This window comes from Pelodiscus sinensis, chromosome 1 (genome assembly GCF_049634645.1).
Source record: "Pelodiscus sinensis isolate JC-2024 chromosome 1, ASM4963464v1, whole genome shotgun sequence".
Classification (NCBI taxonomy): domain Eukaryota; kingdom Metazoa; phylum Chordata; order Testudines; family Trionychidae; genus Pelodiscus; species Pelodiscus sinensis.
Genome location: NC_134711.1, coordinates 149881268 through 149907095, shown reverse-complemented (window position 1 = coordinate 149907095; position 25828 = coordinate 149881268). Strand labels below are relative to the sequence as shown.

At 40.3% G+C, this 25828-nt stretch overlaps 1 protein-coding gene and 1 long non-coding RNA gene across 4 annotated transcripts in view; one reads left to right on the top strand and one right to left on the bottom strand.

Moving 5' to 3' along the window:
* COL8A1 (collagen type VIII alpha 1 chain) overlaps positions 1–25828 on the top strand; it is a 122078-nt gene that overhangs the window by 57104 nt on the left and 39146 nt on the right. For all 3 annotated transcript variants that reach the window (XM_006130674.4, XM_075907130.1, XM_006130676.4), the window contains exon 2: positions 21234–21353. The gene's annotated coding sequence lies outside the window, so the exon portion shown is untranslated. The remainder of the gene's footprint in view (positions 1–21233; positions 21354–25828) is intronic.
* The window catches only part of LOC142819520 (uncharacterized), a 46289-nt gene continuing 35203 nt past the window's right edge, over positions 14743–25828 (bottom strand). Inside the window, exons 2-3 of the long non-coding RNA XR_012897443.1 lie at positions 16143–16268; positions 14743–15009 (exon numbers count right to left, since the gene is read on the bottom strand). This is a non-coding gene — a long non-coding RNA (uncharacterized LOC142819520). The remainder of the gene's footprint in view (positions 15010–16142; positions 16269–25828) is intronic.

Genomic DNA, 25828 nt, shown 5'->3' with positions numbered 1-25828 from the left:
CGTTTAACATTTTTTCCATAAGGTTTTTTTAAATGAAAGCCAAATATTAAAATAGCATCTATTTTAAGTCATGCAATTCCAAGTCAAGAAAGGAAAAGTGAGCCAGTAAATGAGTCTTATCACTTACACTTATCACTTACAAATGTAACTCCCATCTAAAGGGTAGAGTGAAATGAATCACTTCAAAGACACATTGTAACCCAACTAAATGTTAGATTCCTAAATCCCAGAACAGAGAATTAAATGGAGCCTAAATTAATTCAAGCATCATCATTCAATGGGATTGCTGTGGTCACTGTATCTCTGGCTCTGTCTGTATGTTGACTTCCAGTAGACAGAGAGCACCTGGCAAAGCTCTGCTAAGACTTGATTCGTTGACAGCTTTGGATGTCAGCCTACATAAATGGAGAGGGAAGAAAGGAGGGCATTGTCTTTTTTTCAGCTATTCCTGCTTTTCTGTTCACTTTTAGAAATCCAAATTTATAATAGTCAAGCACTTTATCTGGGCAGCGAACAGAAATCTTGTTTCAAAATAGGTCTGATATTTTCAGCATTCATTGCTCCTGGATAAATTAGGTTTTCAGTTTACACCTCTCCCCCAATCCACTCCGAAAGCTCTCAAATTAAACATTGCTACAGTGATACACAGACAGACAGACACACCCCATTTCTCAGCTCTTAATCTAATGATATCACTTCCTTTTCTTGTTTATAAGCATGAAGAGAGATCAGAAGTGTCCTGGATTTGTGAATGTTAAGTGGATTTATTAAAAATAACAATTAATATTTAAAATCAGGAAGATTTTAACAGGGGTGAGAGTAATTGATTAGCTTCTACTTGATTAATAATATTGTTTACATTCTTTGTTTTCTTAACATGAAGTCAATTATTTCAAAACTCAAGGGATTTTTATTATGCACATCTGCAAAATCAACATCAGTTCCAGGTTCACATTTTGGTGATGAATCAAGCTGGCTTCATTTCCTCCAACAGGATGCCATCTCTCACCAGACAAATTGAGGTGACCTAATACTCCTGGGGTTTCACTGACAGATAAATGGCATATTATTCACTTTCAACATGCTGTTTACACCCTGATGTAAAAGGATTTTAAGATACTGTTCATAAATTGAAGATGACAGAAGAAAACAGGTGAATTGTGCATTCAGAATTAAAAAAAAAAAAAAAAACCACACAAGAGCAGCATAGATAACTCCCTGAAAATATGCCCCAAAGGGATCTTTTAAGGGAAGTTTGGTTTTTTGAATGGTTTTGATTAAATGATGAAATTGAGATTTGGGGACTTTTTGGTTCATTCAGACTGAATTCAAGGGAGTTAAGAAAATGACAAAAATAAACCCCAAGTCAAAAAACATAATTACCTAGTGAGATCTCCAATAAAAAAAAAAAAGATTTTAGGAAGCTGATATGCGATCATCATATCCAAGAAATAAGAAAATCATCTCTTTAAAAAAATGTGTAATATGCAGCCTCATTTAAGTGTACTCCCAACTCATTTAAACTTTAAATTAAATGTAAAGATGGACTCAATGTTGATGTATTAACTTTAATACAAAATTATGTGGCATTAAAAACTGAATTATTATTTAAAGTATAGTCATCAGCGAAGCACCTATGGAGCTTGATGGGAGTTTTGTGGATCCAGTGGAGCATAAAATTGGGACTTAGATGCTTAAAGTTTCGTTGAGGATCCCACATTAAATCCGGGCACTGTCATTGACTTGTTGAGAGACTTTGAGCAAACTATTACCTCTGCGTGTCTCAATTTTTCCCAGTTGTTTTATGGAATTAAAAACATTCACCAGTATCTATACCTTAAAATCTTGTGAATGCTGTGAACTGTTAGGTTAGTGCTCAGTAGTATTACTATGAAATTGGCTTTGCTAGGTTTATGTTTTCAAAGGAGAATACAAGTGGCATTTCAGTTTTTTCCTCATCATGTTTCTCTCCTGAAGAGATAACAACCACAGCAGTTTCTGAACCCATCCTGAAAGCAACATTAGCTGTGAATGCTTTTTTCTTCAATGGGCTTTTTTCAAATAATATTGAGCTTTGCCTCAAAACTATTTATAATCATAATGGGCCAGATTCAGTGACAATTAATCACACTAAGTACAGCTTGCTCCTTGAGTAATCTTACTGAGATAAATAAGTTTACTCATGAAAGGTAAAAGTGAAAACTACAGATTTTAGATATAGGAATCAGCTAGGAAGTCATTTGGGCTGGTACATTGCCAAATAAAGACAGTACATTCCAGTATTATTACTAGTCTGAGTAAATATGTTTCAAACCATCACACTTCCAGTATTTTCTATAGAAGTTGTAGTCTAATAAATCTCACTCTGAGAATTGCTTCCATAATATTGAGCATATCTATACTTTTTCTTATTTACTGATTATGCCCATTGTCCTGACCAACTGTTCCTTTCCGTTCTTAGTTGTTCCAAGCAGTTGTCCATATTTATCTCGGCGAGCTTTACTTCGTTTGTCGCTTAGCCAAACATATTTAGATCTAAACCTTGCAGCACATTAAACATTCCTGTTCCTCCCCTATGACCTCCCTTCAGATACAGATATAATTTACCTTCAGATTTCTAGTAGAGAAAATTTTCTGTAGTATTCTAGGTATGATCTACACAAATAGATCCTATCACCTTTTTTTGAGGCAACATAATCATGGTTACCTCATAACAACCTATAAAAGTTGGAACAGAACATATTCAGTTAAACAATTAGACAATAAAACTGATGTCTTGACTTAGATGCTAACTGAATAAAGCATGCTGCATGAGTCCTGAATTTTCTGACTGAATTCCTTTAGGACGTGTGTGTTTGTTTTTTAATTTCCATGAGAGACTTATTTAAATCATTATAGAATTTTCCTTGATAAATTATAGAACAATGTTTACATGTAGTGTAATTTTAAGGCATTGACACAAACCAAAAAACTATTTCAAATAGTGCATCAAGTCAGCTAATGCAACTTTACTTGAAATCCTGCAACAGAACAAAGCTCAGATTTCTTTAAAACATTCTTTCAGTAGTTTACCCCGGGTTTTGCACAAACTTTTCAGAATTAATCACCCTACCAGACTGCTGCCAATGAGGATTGCTTAATTCCCCACTAAAGGAGAAGTCTTGTTGTTTAAATAAAGTAGCTACTGTAGTAGCCTTGCTGATATGTTAAGAGTATTACAGGATCTAGAGGTAGACTTTGGAAGGAAGTAAAGAATGGTGCAGCTGCGGCTGTTGCACTTCCTGGGATTTCCCTCCTAAAATTCTTAGGCAAAATTCCCCTAGCAAACTCTGTTGACGAGCAGCCTCTGCACATCTTAAAAGCCACGATCTGTCCATTAGAGTTTAATAAGACAGAACGTAGTGGAAAATGACACAAAGTGTGACCAGAACAATACTTGATACAGGTCCAATTAAAATGGAAAACCTCAAATTCACCTCTGGAAATGTGTCAACGAGCCTCTTTGGTGATTTGTATAAAGTCTCAACAGCCACTGCAGGTGCAGCTGAAACTCAAGGGCCTACTCCCGCATGCTCCTGGGCACTTCCAGCTCCTAGTGGAGTTGAGAGGGTTCACACAGCGCCATTCAGCCTCAAACCCCAAATTGGCACCTACATTTTGAACATAAAATGTATCATCTACATTCCTATTAGATTCAAAACTTCCCTCGTAATGCTGACTCATTATATATGAAATTAAAGACCAGAGTATAAACCAATGTCCTTTTCATTGCATTTGGAGGATTCCTCTACACAGATGTGAATTGACCTGACAGCCAGATAACTACAGTTTTAAAGGGGCTCTTCATTCCTCTACATAGCTCAGTGAGCAGCTGCAGCCAATTCTCATCCTATAGGAAAATAAACCACTGAGAAACTTGACTGAGCAGCTGCCCTGAGCTTCAATACAGTCTAAGTTAGAACAGCAGCCTCACTATAGCAATACCTGAATGATATGAAATTAAGGCCACCTTAGTCTCCCATTCCCTACATGCAGGCTGGCTGACTTGTGTGTCCCTGGCATGGCTACCACCTCCTTCCAGCCACCAAGCCCCAGGTACCTCTGTGTATTTCAGGGATCAGTTCTACAGGTTGAACCCCTCTAGTCCAGCACACTCTGATCTGGCAATGTCCGTGGTCTGGCATGATTTTAGGTAGCCAGATATCCACCTATCATGGGAGTGACCAAGTTTCCCCATGGTCCCAAAAAGTTTGTTTACAGCTACCAGTCCTGGCTCTCAGTGTTCTGTGCTGCTATTTAGCTCTAATTTATCCCTAAATGTGTTTTAAGAGCCCATATTGGATGTGTTCGTAAGGCTGCTAGAAAATACGGACTTCCTGTGATTTGGCAAATTCTCGGGTTTGGCACTGGTCAGTTTCTGAGGGTGCCAGACTAGAGAGGTGCAATGTGTACGGGGGGAGGGGAGGAAGAAAAAAAAAATCGGCTGTGTGCAAAGTGCCAACCCTCTCAAAACAGGACTTAGGAGCTGCAGGGCTCTTGTGCTGGTCTGGGGCATTTCACACTTAAAATCAAAAGAAGAGAGAGAACACTGGGATACAAACATAGGGCCCTTAGAGTTAGGGATCTGATTGAACCCTAAAGCATTGGGTTGGGGATACATTCCACTGACCTGTTTTTCAGGACTATCCCACATAAGCTTTGCTCACTGGTTTTCTCTGGGGATCTGTCTCTTTGCTAGGGCTTGTGCTACGTTTAAGAGACTGGACAATCTTGTGCATGGAATGTAGGTAGGGGCTCTCTGAAATATTTTCTCACTGATTTTCTTCCCATGATTCCCACAACTTTAGAAAGGAATGGTGATTTATTGCAATGGATTTATGGTTTGTTCCAAGTGATTTGTGACAAAATAAGCATCAGGCTCTTGCCCAGCCTTCTACACAAGTCTCACATTGTGTCTGTCTGTTAAGCTAGTGAGCTGGACACATAGAAGTAATCTAAATTCTTGCAGCTTGTGAAAGTTCATCTGTCAGACCAGCTTCTTGAATAAGCATCCTGGGAATTTGCTGGAAAAAATTACATCAGCACAAGCATTCCCTCAATAGGCTGCAGTTTACTAAAAACTTTATTTTTATTGATTTTTTTCAAGCACCAAACATTGACACTTACAGAACTATGATGCTAAAAACACAAAGGCGGCAAAAGAAGGAATAAGCAAAGGAAAAAATAATGGGTCTGCTTCATCCTACAGTTTCACCTTGTGAATCAGGTGTAATACCACTAAAGTGCATGGAAGATACCCCAGTGTAAGTCAGAGGAAAATTAGGCTCAATATCTATGGCATGTAGCAGGAAAATATAGAATTTACATTTCTGCACCAGAATCCTGGGCCATCATAGGCAGTCTCCTGCTTCCAACAATGACTGATCCATAATGCTTCAGAAGAAGGTGTCTCTTTTCCCTCCTCAAATCAAAACCAATGGTTTACTTAAATTCCACTTACCTCCCTCAGAAAGAGAGGTTTATACGAGCCGTTAGTGTCATAGGGACTAACTGTTCTTGTATTATGGGGTAATATTAAAATTGGGTTGATCAATTTTCATTATTCAAATCATAAATTAAAAATAAAGAGAGGGGAGAGGAAAATCATTATGCAGGCACTAGTCATGGCACCATTAAGGCTCAGTTCTGATTTGCACTTACATACACAAATTTGCACAGAATATAAAAATAAGCTATAAATCTAGAGTAATGCTTCTGAAGTTAATTGAGCTATTGTGAATTTATTTAAAAATATAGAGGAGCTCAGAATTGTGCCAAATATCTATAATTGCACTATAATGCACAATCTTGTATTGTGATATGGTCAAACATTGTAATTGTTGAATGATAAATTATCTGGAAATGTCAGAAGACAGGCAAGACAGAAATAATAACTTAAGCACTGAACACCTTAATAGCCTGGATTGCAAGTGTTAATCATACCCCAATCGAGAAAAAAAGAAACCAGATAACAGAAATAGTAAATATGCTAGAACTTAAAAAACAACAAACAATTTTGCAGCACCTTTGTAAACTAACAAAATCATGAGCTTTTGTGAGCCCAACCCATTTCTTCAGATGAATGGCATGAGCCATAAAATCTTCAAAGACCAATGTATTTCTTGCATCTGATTGAGTTGGAAATAGCTATTTCGAAATAGCAATAGCAATAACACTCTACTGCTGCTATTTTGAAATAGCTCCTCCCCAAGGCAATTCAGAGTAATTACTCCCTAGTGCTTCCCGGGGCTCTAAATTGTGGTAGCATATCCACATTAGGGGAACTTGCCTCGGACTAATTTTGAGTCTTGCCTGTGCTATTTCGAAATAAGCTATTTCTGAGTATTTCTTCCAGAATAGCTTATTCCGAAATAATCATGCAGTATAGATGAACCTTAAGTCTCCTGGTGAAAGAGTAAACAGCCAGGCTAGTGCAGTGAATTTTAATTAACATTTGCCTACTCAGCTTCATCCAGCACAATGCCTACTGACAAGGGCCTCTCCTTCTATAGATCCTCAGTCTAGGCCTAACCTTTTTTGCTGGTATTATAAAAGTCCTATAAACTATCCATAACCTTTCAATATCATAATGGTCATTAGCCTCCCCAGGTGAAATCTTGGTCCCATTAAAATCAATGGAAAAACTCACATTGACTTCAACATCGACAGGATTTCACCATTGCCTTTCATTCCAACTGTGGTCCTTCTCCTTAGTGTCATGGCACCATCTACATGTTTTGTTAGTCCCTAAGAGTACGTCTACATTACAGCTTTATTTAAAAATACTTTCTTTAGAAATAGTTAATACGTCTACACACAAAATGCATTTCAAAATAGCGTTTTGCTATTTCGAAATAGCGCATCCACACTGAGTGGACGCTGAATAGCATTTAAGGCCATCTGGAACCAGGTCCGGCAGGGCATCGGGTCAGGAGTTACTTTGTGTGGCTTCTGCCTGAGGCTATCTGAGGCCTGTGCTTAAAGGGACCCTCCCCCCCCGGATAGCCAGTTCTCAGGTTTCCCTGCTTGCTTGCCTACCTCAATGAGGGACAGCAAAGCATTTTGTCTCTGCATGCTCTGGTTGCCCTCACTCGGGACACCACAGCACTCTGCAGCATGGAGCCAGAGCTGCCCCTGGGCACTCTGGTGCTTCTCGTGGACATGTTGCTGCGAGCCTGGCTGCACTTTCTGCAGGCTGCCATCCGGGCGGTCCATCTGGGGGCTGTCAGGAGGCAGGAGGCCCTGTGGGAGAGCTTCCACCCTGAGGAGCACTAAGAGCCTCCCTGGTCTGCCCCACTAGGGGCTTGTGCCTCATTCCTCCCTCAGGGTATGTCTACACTACCCCGCTAGTTCGAACTAGCGGGGTAGTGTAGACATACCCTCACATCCTTCCACTTACCCCTCCCTAATCCCTCTTCCTGATGTCAAATAAAATACATGTATTTTCATGAACATAAACTCTCTTTATTTAACAAAACTGTGGGGGAGGGAATGAAACTCTAGTGAGACTGGGGAAAGGAGGCGGGAGAGAGGAAAAGAGAGGGTGGGAGAGAGGAGGGGGAAACCTGAGAGGAGGGATCTTGAAGGGGGAAGCAAGGGGAAGAAGTGGGAGGGGAAGCTCAGGGTTCAGGGTCTCGCTAGACCAACTTGATTTTCATGGAAACCTGCTCCTGGGTTCGCATGTAGCCTTTAGTGGCCAGGCTGGCAGCTATCCTGCCATAGATGGCTGTGTTCCCCCATCTAGTGCAGAGATCATGGATGTTGGGGGGCATCCCCCCCAAACCTGAATAAGGTCCATGATCTCCACCCTGGACCAGGAAGGAGCACGCCTTCTCCGGGCTCTGGCAGGCTCCTGGGAGCTGGCAGACTGCTCCTGGGGAGCGGTGGAGAGCTGGCTGCCAGTGGCTTGCCAGCTCATGTTTTGGGGCCACAGGATCAGGAGCAATGAGCTTTAATGGCTCCAGCGATGGGGAGAGAGAGAGAGAGAGGAGTGTTCTTGGTTGAGGCTGGAGTGGCCTCCAGGGCATCCTGGAAAGGCTGAAGGCCCCCTATTTTGAGATAAGTGTCTACACAGCACTTATTTCAAAATAGCTATTTCGAATTTGGCGTTATTCCTCGTGGAATGAGGTTTACCAAATTCGAAATAAGCCCTTCACTATTTTGAATTGATTTCAAAATAGCGGGTTGGCTGTGTAGATGCTAGTAAAGTTATTTTGAAATAATGACTGTTATTTCAAAATAACTTTTCTGTGTAGACATACCCTAAGGTGCTGCAGGACTATTAGTTGTTTAAATATTTTCATATATCTTATGCAGCCCAAGCTGCAATAAGCGTTAAAATGGGAAGCTCTTCTAGGGCAACTTGAAGAGTTGCAATATGTGAGTGTCTCATTTGGGGACCTATCTAATACTGGGATTTATTCAGTAGATTTCTTTGTTGGAGTGTTGCAACTGATGTGAGCAAACTGTCTGGGTACAGTAGTAAGTATTCTAACAATAGTTTGGACTTTTATAGCAACTTCCATCCAATGATCTCAAAGCATTTCCAAACATTACTCAATTTAGCCTCATAACCTCCCACTGAGAGGTAGATAAATATTGTCCCCATTTTATAGATGAGGAAACTGAGGCACAAGGATGTTAAGATTTGTCCCAACATCAGGTAGGCAATCTGTGGCAGGTGCTCTCGTGAATTAATAACTCTGTTCTTCCTCCCTTCCTAATGTTGTCTACGTTAAGTGGACTACATTGAACACCTTTATGTATTCATTTCAGTCTATCCACATTGTTTTTCTCTCTCTCTCTCCCTCTCAGAATATTAGCTGTTCCATAGAAGTGACTTGGAATCTTAAAGACATTATATTTTAACTTTCTTACTAGCCACCTCAAGCTCTTTTGAGTGTGTGAACTTTGCAAGAAGTTGTACTTTAGGCCAATGAATGTGGCAAACGCTTTAGAGAGATTTTTTTCCCCGGTAGGAGCCATACTGATGCCCTTTCATCTTTCTCTGATAAAGTGCTTGTATTACATGAAAGAATCATGTTGTCATATGTTAAATTTGGGCAAACAAACTGCCACTAACACTCTTCACCTCTCTTTGTGCCTCTTTCCAGTGTATCCAGAAAAAAAAATTAGGCTTCTTTCTCGTGCCTCAAAAGTAATCTGGAAGTATTGGGTCTATTGAAGTTTAAGATGTTCATATGTATGGAACCCTAGGAATAGCATTCATCCCAATGAATGTTATTCGATGCCATGGTAATCACGTTGACAGTTCCACCCATCTTCTCTCATCAGACTTCATCTTGAGTTTATTTTAACTATGGCCTTGGCATCACTGTTACTAAAGCCAAATATTTTAACCTCTCAGGCATCCATTTAAGCTTCCAACCCTCCCACTGAGGATTGGCACATCCCTTCAACATGGGCCAGAACTAATACTTTCCATAATTAACCTTGTACTGTAATTAACTATGGAACCAAAGTCATTAACAAGTAAAAGAGAAGCTATTGGATTGGGGCTGGTCATCTATAGTGTTTCCAACTATAGAAGATTTTGTAATGTTTCCCAAAGACAATCAGACTCTGGATGCCGCAGATCTTCTCCAGAAGTATTCTGGAACCCTAAGACTGAGAGTTCTCTATCGCCAGCTATCATGCCCTTTGTCATGGGCCTTACAATCTATATTGTCCCCCAAGAGCAGAGCTGTCAAGGAGGTTCCTAGACAGAAGTTCAGAATTGGATGTTCCTGGTGCATGATCCATTACATTGCTTTGAAATGTAGGGCAAACATCTTAAAACTGGCATTGAAAGCTGGCTGGCAAACAATAGAAGGACTTTGCTCATAGTGGCCCACTCCAGGAGAAGGCAGGCAGCCTCATTCTGTACCAATATACATTGGTATGTATACATTGTATTACACTGTCCCTGGAGCTGAACATGAAGACAATAACCCAGCCTAGAAGTGATACATTTATGAATCATAACAGTTAGGTCATCATCTGGGAGGAAGGGACAATGCTCCCTAGCAAGAATTGTCATAGCAAATGGGTTTTAACCCCTTTGCAGCATGTGATTTCAAGACTGAAAGAACAGATGATGGGAAAGAAGAATACCTCTAGCAGTTACTTCTCTCATTCACATATAGTTTGTCTATCTGATCTATTCAAAAGACCCCAGCATCCAATCTCAGTTGGCTGCAGTGCATAAGAACTAGAAGTGTCACCTCAGCCTTCTCACCATCTGCAGAAGTGGCTGGGGTACGACTCCACTTTGTATTCACGCAAATTAAAAAAGGTTATTAACTGCCTCATATCATTAAATACCAGCCTGTTCTTATTGAATCCTACTTGGTCAAACTGAATTATACGTGAGAGGATTTTTTTCTAATCTACCTACCAGAACCAATGTCAATATTTTACAGTCTACCCTTTTTATGGAAGTCAGTCCATATTTTTACACTCATATTTTTGCTACCTTCAGAAGCTTGAGGATTACAATGATTAGGAACCTTCTTATCATTTGGGGTTTCAAACCTTCCTTTCCATAGGAGGCTCAGCCATTTGCCTACAAATTATTATAGGTTGAACCTCTGTAGTCCAGCACCTTCCAGAGCATTTGCCGAACCATGGGAGGTCAATATTGTCTAGCACCATTGTCCAACACTTCCACGGCTTACTGGGCTTTCAAAAGTGATTTGGGGTAAATGAGAGCTAAACAGCAGCATAAACACTGAAAACCAGGACTTGTGGCTGTAAACAAACTTTATGGGACCATGGAAAACTTGGCCGCACCCATGATAAGTGGACATCCAGCTAACTAAAATCATACCAGACCATGGATGTTGCCATACCAGAGAGTGCTGGATGAGAGAGGTTCAACTTGTAGTAGCGCATCTTTAAAGAGTGGTTCCAGAATCCAACAAGCCCTGGACTCTTGCTGGTTTTTACAGCATGAATTGCTTCCATAATTGCCTGCTCGTTATGCTCCTGTCCCAAAATTCTTTCTGTTCCTAAATTGACTGTGGGCGTTCAACTGAGTCGAAGAACTTCCTATATTCTGCAGCATAGGAGCTGTTCCTGGCTACATAAATATTTGAGAAGAAATGCTTTAAATGCTTCATTTAGAGACCTCAATTAACATTCTCCTTTTGCCAGACCATTTTATTACTTGAATCTGTCCAGTGGGTCTTGTTTTCTCTATTACTAATGCAAGATGGATCTATCTTATCATTTTTAGCCCATAATATACATTATCTTGTGGCTGCCATGTCATCAAAGACCCTTTGATGTGTGTTTGTATAGTATTACAGTGCAGTCACCTGTTAAACATTCTAATCTGAGCTGTCCAATAAAACATTTTCAATTGCTGAAATGAAAAAAATCCTATCTTGAAAGGAACGCTTAACTTGTATGTTGTATGTTCTAATTAGTTAATGACAGAGTCTAAAAATAGATAAGAATTCAGTGTTTGAGAATGTTTGGTACATTGCTTGGGGCTTACCCTGAGTAGCCTGTGACCACAAGATGCACTCCAACTGAAATAAAGTTTAGAGTGTGAATACACTTTATGGTCTTTTGAAGCATAAGAAGATCCCTGTTCCAATATTTGCCCTGTTGACCTTGGACCAGGTTTGGGGTTTCTACCAAGAGGATGGAAGGACCAACAGGTAGCATGCTAGCCTAGAATGTGGGGCATTCACAGGGCCACTGATGGGGGAGAGGGGGCAAAGAAGGCAACTGTCCCTGGTGATTTAAAGGGGCTTGGGACTCTAGCCTCTGCTGCCTTGGAGCCCCAAGTCCTTTAAATTACCACCAGAGTGCCGCACGGCATGCTCCGAGTGGTTCTTAGGTTGTCTACATCGTGACAGTGCTGTGTCGCATGCTTCAGGCAGTACCAGAGGGAACGTCAAGGGGAGGAGGGAGGAGTACTCAGTGCTGCCGTCAGTGCTGCTCCATCTGCCTGAGGTCACATCTCTTCCTGGAGCACAGAGTTGTCCCCCTCCTCTTCCCCAGGGGCTCAGCATGACTGTCAGCTCCCCTGGACACTCAGTTTCAATTCCCTTCTCTACCACACACTTCCTATGTGAATGTCAGTTAATTATTTTGTCTCAGAGGAGTAGCTGTGTTAGTCTAGAGCTTAAAAAAACCTGTTAAACAATGACGAGTGGTCCTGCAGCGCCTTAGAACAGGGGTGGGCAAAAGGGCCTCTGCGGGCTGGATCTGCCTGTCAAGCAAGTTGATCCAGCCCGTGGAGGCCCTGCGGCTCCCCCACCCCCAGGTCAATCAGTGCTTGGGGGTGGGGGTGGAAGAAGGGAAGCACTGTAAGTCTCCTCCCGACCTGCCAGGCAGGAGGAGACTTTGTGCGCTCCCCCTGTCCCATAGCCAATCAGGGCTTGGGGGAGGGCAGGAGGAGACTGATTTTTTGGGGGTGGGGGTGCGCATGAAGTCTCCTCTTGCCTTGCAATGGGCCAGCACTTAAAGTCAACTGCCAGCTGCTGCTTCCTTGCAGGGCAGGGGCAGACAGCAAGAGACTTCACGTGCTCCCCCTCCCCAGGCCCTGACTGACCTGGGGGCAGCAAGGGGAAGCACACAAAGTCTCCTCCCACCGTTGGGGCACGGGTACCTAGAGGGAACCGCCAGCTGTTCAGAACAGTGATTCCCTTGAGTAGGCTAGCCAGCAGTTAGCACAGGATTCCTACTTATAATTTATCCATTTAAGACAGGGAAGTGTTTGATCTGAGAGAGCATAGTTTAAACAAGCAAATAAATAAATAATGCAGCAATAGCTGGTTAGTACCAGTCAGAGCTGGCTACTGCTGGGGTAAGGACCTGGACCTGGCAAAAAATTGGCTACCACAGATACTTGCAAGTTGTGTGTTCTGATTTTATAATTACACACATTTTATTGCATCACTCATTTTTCCTTACAAGAGCGGATACTATTCCAGAAGGGATAAAAAGTGATGGCATACCAAATAACCCAACAATAATTCCACCTTCTCATGTACACCTAATGTCTGTTTTTACAGGTACCTTTCACAGAAGTGACCAGTACTGACTGTCACTAGCCAACCCCATTAATGTATCATTTAAAATTTGGAAGTGGGGAAAGATTTCTATTAAGAAATCAATAGTCACACCAGGGCACAGGTTTCATTACAAAACACAAAATTCAGTCTAGGTGCACTGTGTGGACACACTGTACACACACCTATGGGCATGTGAACCCACATACAGCTAGGCAGTGATATATAATTTTAATTTTGAAGGCCTGGAAGAATTTTGATTCAACACCCTATTTGCTCCATTTAAGCTTCCTGGCACTTTGAGACCTTAATTGCACACCATAGTTCAGTGTGCTCCTCTGAAATTCTAGAAATTTGAATTATATTAAAATTCAAATATAGTTGAGGGATTGGTTATGTGATCCCTGTCTGTGTTTGTTTGCCAGAGCGTTGGAAGGTCATTGTAGTCATAAACCACTTTTACTAAAGATCACTTGAGAACTCATCTAATATCTCTCTGAGAACTGCGACTGCATATTACTTCTGTGTAAATATCTCATAAGTAACCAGATTCTGCTACAAGAATAATTGTTTTATTGAATTTCTACAGAAGCCAATAGCGTAAAAGAAATGTAACATCTGTGTCTGTAAGTTATACATGCATCTCAGCTGCTCATTTTTCCATTACTCTCAGTAATGTCTTATCACCTACTTTTTAAAGCTATTAGGTGCCTAAAGAGGCAGATAGATATCTAGTGAGACTTGTGCCTGAGTGCCTGACTCCTAGTTCTAAGTTACTGGAACCAAATAAACAGAAATCTACTTTGTACTTATAATTTTAGATCAGAGCTGAAATATTGCATTCACTGAGAAGAGGCGACATTGAGGCAAATTGAAGATGCAGTAAAAGGAACTTCTTGCTTTCCCTGGCTTAAGTTCAGATTTTTACAGCTAGCTCTCCAGAGCATTGCCAATGATTTTATCCATATAAATACACTCACAGAAATGTATCGAACTCCATCACTAAAACCACTCATTTCATTTTAAAAGTTTAATCTTTACTCCTTTTAGCATAAGTTTAAAATCTGATGTGTAGTATAAAAAAAATCTTAATGTAAATTGGTCCAGACTGGGGCAACACACCACTATTAACAGTTGCTCACCTTCATTTTAGAAAGTGTTAGACAGTTTCACATAGGAATGAAACAAGAGCAAATAATGTGTATTCTCACCAAACAGGGTTTAAAACAAACCCTTTTAAAAATAATGTTCAATTTCAGTCTGCTTCTTACTAGTGTTAAAAACTGCAATTGTCAGTTACATAGGACATTGCATGAGTAAATAATAAGGGAGATAAATTTCTTTAGAGTGTATGGACTAATCTTGTCAGAAGTGCTCCTGAAACATTTACAAAAAGAGTACCAGTTTTGTAAGCAAAATTGGTATCTGAAAAGTGCAAACACCACATCTGTGATATACAAATTTTGTGATGTAATTTACAAAACCCTTCATTTGGTGCCACTTTGGAAAAATTTTGCTATATAGACACCTTCCTCTTTTCTCCACCCTTAGTCTTATATTCCTCAACAGTTCTTATCCAAAAACAATAACAAAAAAATACCACTGATGGCCAGGGGAGGGTTACGATGTAAGTACCCGACAGCATTTGGCCCTATTTTACAACAGTATTGTAATCTACATTACTTCTGTTTTAAGTTAAAGAAACAAAGATGTAGATTTGATTCAGTGAAAGTATTTAAGCATGTTTTTAACTTTAAAGCCATAGGATTTAATCACATGCTGTACAGTAAAGCACATATTGGAGTGGTTAGCTGAATTGGGGTCACACTGTCTTCAGAGAGAGTGTTAGTCCAACTCTAACTTTCAGAATCTGAACTAAAACACAAAATTGCAGCTGTCACCCCTGCTACTGTGTGCAACCAGCAAAGAGACTCCATGTTTAAAGCTGCAATACACAAAAAAGGGGATGATCTCATTTCTCCAGATATACATCTACAAATATAAACCTAATAAATGAAACAGCACAAACAGGTGGTTTCAAGCTAATGTTTCCTCTCCAGGAGCCCTTTTATTCCCCTCTCTCTCCCTGAGCGAGCCCACGACTGTTTCTCCTTCTGCCCACCAGAGAGAAATCACGACAAGGTTCTGTCCCCTAAGACTGAACCCATTGCCTATACTGCATGTTCTGTCCCAAATCACCCAGGAGAGCCCTAAACCTTTCCTCATCACCTGCATCCCCCTGGCAATGCTATCCCAGTCATGCCAGTGCTTTTAACAATTAACTTCATATGGGTATTGATCTCACATTATAACTAATTTTAATGTAATTATGATTTTTCCCCCCAGTTTTAAAATAAATGAAGTGGCAGGATGGCTTTGTCCTGAAACGGGTACCAATGGTTATGCATATAGAATGATACTTAATACCATTACAGAATGGCTCAAACTAGAACAACAATTCTAAAACACCCATGAACTTTGGGCTTAGGCTTGCCATCAGAGAAATTAGTGGAAATTTCACCATTAACTTTAATGAGGGCAGGAGCAGATCATTTGGTTGGCAAAGTCGGGATGTGAATTTGTGACTGACTTTCACCTTTCTGCGGGGCTGAACCAAAATCCCAGACCCAAGCCCCTGCAAACTGTGGGTAAGGTTAGATCAAGAGCTGAGCTTTGGAGCTCAAAACCATCTCTAAGAATAATAAACAAGCAGAGATTCATTCTGAAAAGGACTGAGCATTTCTCAATACTGACTGTTCAAATGAGGGAACCTACTTGGCAGGAAACAAGATGGAAAAAAAACCCCACCTCTTAAAAAGGCTGAGAAGCAAATGGCAATCAATCAGGGAGCAGGTGATGCATCTCTAAGCTCCCAAAGTGACACAGCCTGTTGCCATTTCACATCCCTTATCCTACTCAAAGGATTAAATGCCCAAATACTGTTGTTTATTTTATTTTCCGTCCCTTGAATGGAATAAAGGAGTCTGACACTGGCCATTCTGTTACATACTTTCTTTGGTGATTAAAAATACCCAAACTGTGTCCTGTCCATCTACAGCAGGACTTTGCTTCTCTTACCTTGGTTCTGTTTGCAAGGTACAATGGATGTCCCCGGCTCCTTCCATCCATGGGTCTCTACTGCCTCTTGGCATAGGGCTGGAATGGTGGGTTCAGTTCTCTTCTGTCCCATATTCTCTCCCTCCGCTTTCAAGAAAGTACAGGAGAAATCTTTTATAACACAATTAAACAGATTACACCAACATGTTGTTCTTAGCTGTTCCTTTTAAGATTTATGCATGTCATAGGTGTTTGCCACATCTCTTCATTCACTAGTTTAATCCACTAATAAATGTTAACTTTATGTGCTCATTTTTCAAAGAACACTTAGAAAAAATTTCCAACACAGTAGCCATGTATATTGAGCTATGCAGTCATAGCTGTACAAGTGCTCAGGGGAAAGGCAGCAAGTTGTCTGCTGAAATCGGACCCTATCCTCTGCAAGCAGTCTAACCCCTTGCTCAGCGTAGGGGCTTTTCCAGATATATTTTTCCAGATATCTTTTTCAGCCAGATATCTCCAGCTGGAGATCCCGCAGTCAACTCCTATGCAATCTGTAACGTAGAGGGGGTGTTAGGAGTTGGGGATCATATGCTGCTTGGAATACGGCCCCTTGGGGGGGGAGCTATCATCAGTCATAATGAAGTAGAACTGGATGGCTCTAATCAGGAACTCACCTGGCATAGAACTAGCACCAGAATCAAGCAGCAGCAACTGGCTCTCTTGACATCTCCACTTTCAGCTGTGGCAGATGGGTGTGGCTGAGATTCTTGGCCAAAAAGAGGAAACTACCTTTGGGAAAGTCAAGTTCTACATAGAACCCCAGGCTGGGAAAATATTCTGTTACTCTTTTCTGCACATTAATGCCTTCTGATTTCAGACCATAATAATTAGCACTTGAATGGAGAGGAAAGATCATAGATGGTGCCTGTTTGTCTCATTTTCTTACAGATCCTCAACAATGGGACAACCCCAAAAGGGGGTTCAGGTTACTTTTCAGAAGTGCCTAAAAGTTTGGATACTAAGATGAAGCTTTTTCTAGATCTCTTTAGTCTGTGCATTTGGGCTGGCAGTCTCATTGCCTGTCTGACTCGCCGACACTGTCAAATTAGATTTTGTGTCTAGCTTCCACGTTAGGTCACTTGTTATAGTACCTGGTATTACTCAGTAGAATTCATTAAAAATAAGCATTAACCAAGAGAGTTACCACCCCTCAGTTTATGAGCATAGAAATTCAAAGACTTAGAACTCTGGGGTTGAATCCAGATTCTGGGGGTATGTGGTTACGGGCACTTTTTACCCCAAACCTACTTCCCCCTTCCCTGCTCCTATCCAGCCCCACCTCCTATCCTCTGGCTTCAATCCTCCTCTTCCATCAAGCCCCCCACTCAGCATCCTCCAGTTTCTACCCACTGGCTGTCAGCAGGTGATTCACTAAGCACAGGAGAGACAGGTGTCCTATGCCTCTGCCTGCCAGATTCTGGGAATGGACCATTCGATAATTGCCTGCTCTGTTCATTCCCAATTAAGCACTTGGCCACTGTTGGCAGACAGAACACTGGGCTAGATGGACCATTGATCTAATCCAGTATGGCCGTTCTTGTGTTCTTAAGATAGGCTCCCTGCCCTCTGTTCCTATGTCTGCAACTTGGTCGTAAGAAAGCACATTTGCTTGGAAAGTCCTGCACACTCCCTGCCACATGATCAGTACAAATGAAAACTTCTGAGAAATCAGTTGACAAATTCTAATTAGTCTCTCCTGAGTATGTGCAACTCAGTGTGTTGTAACAGCCACATTTGGATGGATTTTCACAGGGAAAGAATAAAAGCACATTCTTGACATCAGGACAATCACCCTTGCTCCATTTCAAGTTCTTGTTCTAAACAGAGAGGTGCTAGAGATTCTCACTTTCAGAAATGAATTAACCAAAAAAAAAAAAAAAATCAGCCCGAGGCAGACACCTGGCATGGAATATTTCAGTCAGAATAATTAAAGTTTGGCAAAATTATAAACTGAAAATAGGATCTTATAATGGGAAATATTAGGCAATCTTAACTATAGCAATTACTACCTGCTTTGCTTATACTAAAATAGATTAAACTAAACACTGATCAGACAGATAATAACTATAACTGGATAAATATTTTTCAAGTGGGCTGGAATAAATTTGAGTTAAAAGGAGAATTGGTTTTGTCTTTCCACCCAGTTCTGAAATGCTTCACATATCTAGGGATGCTTCAAGATATTGGTTTTCATTTGTATCTCTTCATAGACTTTATGGACAGAAGGAACCATTGTGATTATCTGGTCTGACCTCCTGCACATTGCAGGCCACAGAACCTCCCCCACCTACTCCTGTAATAGACCCATAACCTTTGGTGGAGTTATTTTAAATCATGATCTGAGGATTTCAGACTTTTATTAACTCTTCTCACTACTCATGTTTGCATAGATAGTAGCATGCTATAGCTAGAAGGAAATAAAATATTTTGAAATGTTTTCAGCTTTACTATGTTGTTGGTTCTATAGAATCTCCTGGTATTTCAATTTTAAAACAAATCAATGACTGTACACTGTAAAGATGAGCCAGGAACATTAGAGACTTGGGAGAAGTCTTCCTCCCCCCATTTCCTTTCATTTGGTTTGACAGCTGTCAACCTTAATGTTCTGCTGGTATGGGGCTAGAAAAATCAACCATCTGTGGGAAGCAAAGTCTTATTTGCTTGCTTTTCTAATTCACCAAACGTTTACTTAGTGTAATAAGAACTACTAGGGAATTTTTCAACTTTTTTTTTTAATCCAAATCTCCCTTGTCCCCACTGCTGATTCATCAAAATGAAAACAATGAATTAGGGTCTGTTTAATGAATCTTCTGCATCAAAATAATATGGAGAACAAGTTTTGAAATGACCAAAATGCCCAGTTTTGAGATTTTCTAAATGAAAAATTTCAGTTTCTCATGTCAAGATGAGTTTTTTGTTTTGAAATTTTAGTAAAAGTTAACAAAAAAAGTCAAGATTGAAATGAAACATTTCAAGATTATTCAAATTAATGTTTTGATTGTCCCAAAGCTAAAAGTATTTCAAGGATTTTAAGTCGAACATTTCCAATTTTAACTTTTCATCCTGATTTGGGGGAGGAAAAATGTTTCAATTTTTCAAACACTTTCTAGGGATGGAAAAAAAAAAAATCACCCCGCTCTGAGTGGAATATGGAAATCGAACTGCTAAAGAAGAGATTATTGTTATCATTATTGTAATCTTTTTAAGAGCTCAGTCCGGCAAGGTGCCAAACTCTTTGGCCTTGGTCTAATAAAGCACTTATGCACATGGACAGTTTCATTGCAGGTAGTGCTCAGTAATTTGCAGGCTTAACCCTGCATCCACAGAATGAGAAGTTCACAGAACTTTTGATGGAGTCTTTTTATTGACGTCAGTGGATTTGGGGTCACGCCCCCTATGCATATCTCTCAACTGTATTTACATCTAAGGCTATGTCTAGACTACATGGCTCTGTCGACGGAGCCATGTAGAATAGTTTATTCGGCATAGTCAAAGAAGCGGGGATTTAAATAATCCCCGCTTCATTAAAATAAAAATGGCCACCATGCTGTGCCGGATCAGCTGATGTCAGCACAGTGCGGCGGCCATTTTTATTTTAATGAAGTGGGGATTATTTAAATCCCCGCTTCTTTGACTATGCCAAATAAACTATTCTACATGGCTCCGTCGACGGAGCCATGTAGTCTAGACGTAGCCTAAGTGCTTAGGTAATTCAGCGTTTGTAAGAATTTTATATTAAAATCGAATTTAAGAGCTGTAGAGCTCTGCCACTGTTAACAGAGGGCTTTCAGAGGCCATGACATTTAAAAAGTGACTATGACCTACTGTCATTAGCAGGGGTGGATATACGGCAGGGTGAGCGGGGCGGCTGCCCTGGGCCCCGCACTTAAAAAAGCCCCGCGCATGCACCGTGGCAAAGGGGGGCCCCGCAAGATTATGCTGCCCTGGGCCCCGCAAAACGGTCATCTGCCCCTGGTCATTAGTTTTAAGGCAATCAATGGCAATAAACCATTAGCTAGAGATGTGAATGATTAATTGGTTAACCAGTAGCCCACCTGGGCAGGAGCAGCTCCCTGCCTGCCCGGGGTGCAGTGCAGTGGGCCTGGCCCGGCTGGAACATCCCAGGTGGGGCACGCCGCTCCAGCCCGGCCAGCCCATCTCCCACCTCTGTCTCAGCGTTTAACTGGTTAAACATAACATTTAACCAGTTAAATGATTAAACAGGATTTTACATCCCTACCATTAACTTGAAAAGGCTTGAATTCTTTCGCATCCTGCAAGAGCAGCAGTGCATGTTCAGTTTTATTAAAGGAGAGCTCAGTCGTGAGCTATTAGCTTTCTCTTGCCTGAACACCCAGCATCCTCTTATTTAGAATTCAGTCCAATAAGGTGTCAAGCATACTGCACAGAGATCAACACTTGTGTGGAACCAGTGTCTTTTCAGAGCACAGTGCACACGAGTCACATACTTTTTCTGAGGTAATGAATGTCAAGAACAATGATGTTTAATGGAATGCTGCCATCTGTCTCTAGTGGCACCTGGATAATTTCACATCTAATAATTAAAAAAAAGGCATTGCATATTGTCTGTGTAGAAGCATAGGAAACAATACTCAAGTAGCTTTCCAGAAAATCAAAATCCATGTGTTCAGTTATAGCCAAATAGGTTGTGCATAACAGTCAAGATTTTCACACATGACAGCCTGCCATTCGAAGACTCTATAGTCTATAATTAGGCACCTAAATTAGTAGTGCCATTGCAAAAGTGTGGTGCACCAACAACTCCAGATGAAGTAATGGGACCTATTGGGTATGGAGGACTTTCGCGGGGGGGGAGGGGGGGAAGGGGGAAATCAAGCTACTGATTTAGGGGCCCAAATATGGAAATAAGAGATTAAATTTTAGCTACTTAGGTTTGAAAATCTTGGTCAATGTTTTTTGATGTCCATGCAAAAAAAAAGATAATATTGTATATTATTTGTTATTGAGTGCCCGTATCTGTATTATGATCTAAATTCTCTGTTTTAAAGTGCAACTAACTTTTTACAGGTGCTGATTTGGAATCAACAAAATATCTTACTCCACTGACTTAAAGCAGACACGAAATCCAGGCCTCTTACCCATCAGTGCCTTTATCTGCTGTACTGTCCTCTCTCAAAAAATCTAAATGTAAGTAAGTATACCCAGTTCTGAAACACCAAATGACCGATCCACAATGACTAAGCCTGAACACAACTGATTAAGAACTCAAGCAGTTTTAAAATAATCACACAGGCTTTAAAATAATCAGTTCCATTGGACTTGCTAACTTACTCAAGGGTTTGAATTACAAGTAGAAATTTCTCCACTCCATAACTTCTTTGCTATATTTGGTTCTTTGGTATATTTTCTTTCAAAGAATTAAAGAAAATTTTCCCACAAGGGAAATCTAAAGTCAAAGTGAGAGAAAATATTATGTGTAGTTCTTCATGTCATTGTTTGACTTTTTTGTAACATTTTGCATTGCCTCCTGCTTGTTTAAAGAATTCTGTTTATTGTTCTAGCTCTGAGGAGGGGTCAGTTGTGAGGTACACTGGGAAAGGATTTTTTTCTATTGAGAGATGTGGCATGTACTATAATTTTCTCTTGGGCTGCCGGAGGGCACTTTAGAATCTAGTAAATCATGATTATTATATGCTTGTGGTATCCATAGTGTATGTGAGACTGTGTAGAGCAGTCACACTACACTGAAAATCTAATATCTCTGAGTAATAGCAAGAAGCTATTAAACATCATTTTGAGCTTTAATGGAAAAGTGTTTTATGGGTAGACATTAGTTCACAGTATCCACAGTCATGACTAATACATATTCTCAAATGTGTCTTTTGGAACTAAAAAATCTTTGTTGCCTAATAAGATACATTATTTTATAATTTAAAGAAACCCATTTGAGTAGCTCAAATTGCATAGCTTATTCCGACAGAAGGGGGTTGTCTAGACGCACTCTGTAGAATTTTGTAGAACTTTCAAACTTTGAGCCAATGCATAGTCAAAGCCAATGAAAAAAATCCACCAACAGGAACTATAATGAGCTCTTATTACCTAGCTATAAATTTCTAGAGATGTTGGTTTATATGCTATAAAGAAAGGTAATTTTCTAGGGACTTTTCCACAGGGGTTCTACTATACGATTGTTAAAACTATGTCTATGCTTATATAGGAACTCTTCACTATTGAATATTTTATCAGACAGCTAAAAAGAAGAATTAGCAGCACATCTTCTTTTAATTGAGAAGTTTCAATGTGCTTTGCAAAGAGGAGTAAGCATCGTTATTTCCCTTTTATAAAAAGGGATCCTGAAGCGCAGAGAGTTTAAGTGACTTGTCCAACGTCTTAACAAGTCAAAGGCAGAGCTAGGAACAGAACTCCGGTATCATGACTCCAATCTAATGCTTTATCTGCAGCATTATGTTAAGATAAAAATGAATGTCTTTTCAGAAACACATACATAAACTAGAACTGCATTGTAAATTTTCAAAAATTTAGTCAAAAAAATTTATGAAAAACTACCATTTCCTCCCTTCCCAATTCTGCCCTGTTCCAGTGTACAGAAATACACCTGAACTTTCTAACTCAGCTCTAGATGGGCACTTGGCCAATATTCAAAGATGTATAGATATAGGCCTGAAATAAAGTCCTAGCCTTATTTTCGTAGGCAGTCTGAAAATTGCCAACCTTAGGTATTAGCTGGTGAAGATGTTTGGAAGGCATTTGGATACAATAGAATTTCTGAGCTCCAACCATAATCACATTTTAATTGTTTCAACTGAAAGAGGGAAGAGAGATCAGCTAGCGTGTTTCCTGTAACTAAATATCCTTACAAACATTTGTGCTGGGTTTTCTTCATAAAACACAAAATACCCATCTTCCTTAATCATGTGCTGGGTTTTCTTCATAAAACACAAAATACCCATCTTCCTTAATCACCTGCATTTATTTACTATGTCATTTTCAATGCAAAACTGGATGCTCAGAAGAAACCCTCGGGGATATCAAAGTAGTTGGAGGTCAGTTTTGAATGCTTGGCATAACAGTTTTATATACAAAAATATCAATCATATTAAAATTGCCAGATTTGGGGATTTAGGTTCTTTTAAGGCAATAAAGTATTTAAAAGTGTGAGAGAGTATCTTGCTTGCTTCCAATTGCTTTGGCTTCCACTGCTCTATTCCGATATGGAGTTGGCCCCACTCAGTAGCATATCCAGTATTTTTATAATATTTTTTAAAATAAAATATTTGAAAGGGGCCATTGAAATGATAGAAGAGAACCAGAATGATGGCCAGGATGAATAGTTTAGCTTCACCAATACTCCCGTAAAGCAAAGGGAAAATATATTGGGCCAAGTGCAGAAATGCTATGGAACAGAGAAAGTAGCTGTAACTTGTGGTTTACTAGGTGCTAAAATAGTTTGGATGGGAAGGGGGGTTAAAATGATGTAAGTTACATTCCCAGAATGAGAGAATTAAGTGGAAAATAGGGCAATTGTCATGTATGTATGCATATGGCCTCCTATCGGTTCCTTTTTCTAAAGAACTGCCCTCTGCAGCCCCTGAGCATATAAGTTTCACCAATTCAGTCTCCTCCATTATACTTATCACCTTGTCCCCATTCAAATCCCCATTTAAACCAAGCTTCTTTGCCAACACCCTCATGAAGTTTAGTTGGTCCTGTCTTCTCTGCTGTTCTTCCTCAGACTCTGGTCTTGCATGAAGATTAGTTTGTGCTACAGGACGTTCTATGGGACTTAGGCACTTTTGAAGGAGACACGCTGCAAAAATCACTTAAGTAATGCAGACTTTATCCCAGTGTCCAGATCTCATTGAATTTATATAAGTGTTGGGAACTTAACTCCTTTAGTCCCTCTTGAAAAATCCCAGCTCCTCTTTCCTCGTGCTGGTACTGACAGAGGAAATTAAAAGGGGAATTAGAAAGAGAAAAAATTGGGTACGAAGGGAGACTAAATGGTCTCCCCTAGCCCAATTGAAGCAGTGCTGGGAAGTGGTTTAAAAATACAGTTCCCTTATCTCATTGGTGAAAATACAGTTCCCTTATCTCATTGGTGAATGTGTTTCCTTCATCAGCCAAGGCAGAGATTATTTTGAATAAATCATAACGTTTATTTTTTCCTCAGTCACTCAAACACATTTAAATTGGGTACACACAGAAAAGGTATAAAAACAGACTGCTCCTATGGCAGTCATCACATCAGATGGCTACCACTTGACAAGAATACAAAGGCACCTCATGGCTAGAGGGAAGACGGGATGCAAACCACAGGGACAGCCCTCTGAACTCTTTGCAGAGGCACAAATTGACATGGTGCCACAATATTTCTTACTTAGGTAAACTTTGAGCCCTAACCTTACAAATACAATGTAGCTTCTTTGAAAATACTAAAGTGACAAATATACAACTGTTCAAAGGCATCCTTTTAACACACACACACACCCCACCCTGGCCCTACAATTTCCTGCACTAACAGTCACAGTTCATAGTAATGTTACCACTAAACCAAATACTGCTTTCTTTATCTAGTTGAAACTCCCACTGGAGTTCAACATGTTCTCTTCAGCATCCTTTCCAATGATTAAACAGGAGAGAATGAATGCTGCATAGAAAGCCTGAAATCAATCAAGTTTTACATTGAGTAATAACTATAGAATTTCACCACTTGTTTTGGACAATTTCCGCAGAAAATGGCCATACATGTTGCACAAGAGGTAATGCTGGCTTAACTTGTGCCACCTTGTCTGTTACAGCTATTTTTGAAAAAGCTGTGAATGTGGAAGTTACAATTTCAAGTCCACAAAAGCTGGGAGAGATTGTTTTGGAATTTAATCAGACATTCTCAGAACTTTTGTTAAGTTTGGGAATCTGTCACTAAATAAGATAAGGATCTAGAAAGGGAAAGAAGAGTGACTGCTTTGAAGCTTGTATAATGAGGTCTTAAGGTTAGCAAGTAAAGTTCAGAGTTTGTAGTAAAAGGACATCAAGAATTCAGGTATTCTTAGTGTTGAGACTTTGTTCACTTTATAAGTTAAGAATACTAAATGATTGACCTGGCGTTGCTTGGGTCCTTAACTCAAATAAGCTTTGTTTTTCTTCATTTAAATCATTGTTCTGGGGCAGTGTGTGTCAACCTTTTTTTTTTTATAAAGTACCTCTTTACAAAAATAAGTACCCCCAGTACCTACAGCTTTCAGACATACAAAGGTTTTTTTCCTACCATTGCAACACATTTGTTTAAACAACTTAATCGTAGCCGGGCGGGTGATGAAGTTTTGGGGTATAAAAAGTACAAAAATAATAAAACACTGTAAAACTTAAAACCAAAATTCAGTTCTCTAAATTTCAGTTGTGTTAACATACCCTCCCAGACTTCTCTCAAGTACTCCTAAGCAGGGCCAGCCAGAGCCATTTTGGCAGCCCGGGCGCATGGCGCTGCCCCCGAGTGCAAGGTGCATGCGTGGGCCCGCCCCTGGGGCGCACGGCACCTGTGCGGACCAGCTCGGCCATCGCTGCTGGCCGTGCAGGGCCCCGCAGCTGTGGGGGGGAGGGGGAAAAGGGCGCTGCTGGCTGGTGCCATGGGGCTGGCACTGTGG